Source organism: Orycteropus afer, unplaced genomic scaffold (genome assembly GCF_000298275.1).
Source record: "Orycteropus afer afer isolate SDZICR_OR568_19922 unplaced genomic scaffold, OryAfe1.0 scaffold00304, whole genome shotgun sequence".
Taxonomy (NCBI): domain Eukaryota; kingdom Metazoa; phylum Chordata; class Mammalia; order Tubulidentata; family Orycteropodidae; genus Orycteropus; species Orycteropus afer.
The window spans coordinates 987,445-989,099 of NW_006921891.1; positions in this window are offsets into that span (position 1 = coordinate 987,445).

Genomic DNA, 1,655 nt, shown 5'->3' on the forward strand with positions numbered 1-1,655 from the left:
TAGCTGTCTTCCAAATCTCTTGGCATAACTGAGTGAGTGCCTCCAGTGGGGCATCTGTTTGTTGAAACATCTCAATGGGTATTCCATCGATTCTTGAAGCTTTGCTCTTCACCAATTCCTTCAGTGCAGCTTTGGTTTCTTCCTTCAAAATCATTGGTTCTTGATCATATGGCACCTCCTGAAATGGATGAATATCTACCAAGGCCTAATTTTCCAACTACTGGTGATTCTTCTTTGTTTCTAATTTTGTATTCCAATTCACATCTTGATTGCACATTCGGTCAATTTCACACTGCAGATGATAAAAAATCTTCAATTTCCTCATGTGTGGCTTTGGTGGTTGGGGCATAAATTTGAATAATAGTCATATTAACTGGTCTTCCTTGTAGGCATATGGATATTATCCTATCTCTGACAGTATTGTACTTCAGGACAGATCTTGAAACATCCTTTGCGATGATGAATGCCACACCATTCCTCTTCAAATTGTCATTCCCAGCATAGTAGGGGATATGGTTGTCTGATTCAAAATGGCCAAAACCAGTCCATTTCAGCTCACTAATGCCTAGGATATCAATCTTTATGCACTCCATTTCATTTTTGACAACTTCTAATTTTCCTAGATTCATACTTCGTACATTCCATGTTCTGATGATTAATGGATATTTGCAGCTGTTTCTCCTCAGTTTGAGTCATGCCACATCAGCAAATGGAGGTCTTGAAAGCTTTATTTTATCCATAGCATTAAGGCTGGTCCTACTCTGATAATGCAGCTCTTTCCTAGTTGTATTTTGAAAGCCTCTGACCTGAGGGGCTCATCCTCCTGCACTGTATCAGATAATGTTTCTGGGCTATTCATAAAGTTGCGCAGTAATGTATCAGATAGTGTTTCTCTGCTGTTCATAAGGTTTTCCCTGGCCAATTCTTTGAGAAGCGTATGGACTCCTCCATCTCACTGGAAGTCAATAATTTCATTTTTTTTATTAGAGTAATCACTGTTGTTCCTAGGGCCAGTAGGGTCCACGTTCGGGCAATTGAGTTAGTTGTTTGATTTTACTAAGAGCCTTAATTAGTACTGCAGTGGTTGTCCATCTGAGCACCCTATCTTTCTACGTCAATTACAGTGAAAGCTATGAGAACTGGAACTTGACAGGACTGCCTTGTTTTTCCGGGTCTCACAAGTTTTCCATCTTTCACAGGGTGCAGTCTTACCACTTTTCTATTTCTGGTTTTAAAGGAAAAAATATTTGAGTTTTTCTTCTCTGACAGGTTTCTGCTTTACAGAGTTTCTGGCTTTTACATGTTTTACTGTATATATATGTGTATATGTTGTTAGTTTCATTTCATAAAGTCATAATCATCTATAATTCTAGGTATTACCCAGGAATCTTCCCTTCATTCCCTCTGTTCTTCTATTTTAACTTTAGAAACATTGTGAACATTTATGTTGGCACGGTAGAATCCACCTACCTATCCCATTTCTAGCCCAAATGGAATCAACAAAATTTCAAATCTGGGGTTTTTGGACAAAAGTAACAGTCAAGCATTATGAGCAAAAACATGATTTATTATATATATATATCCTCTAGTAATTCATAATAGCTTCTTGAATTTTAAATGTCTTTTGCTATTTCCAATGCTTAAAAATCATAATT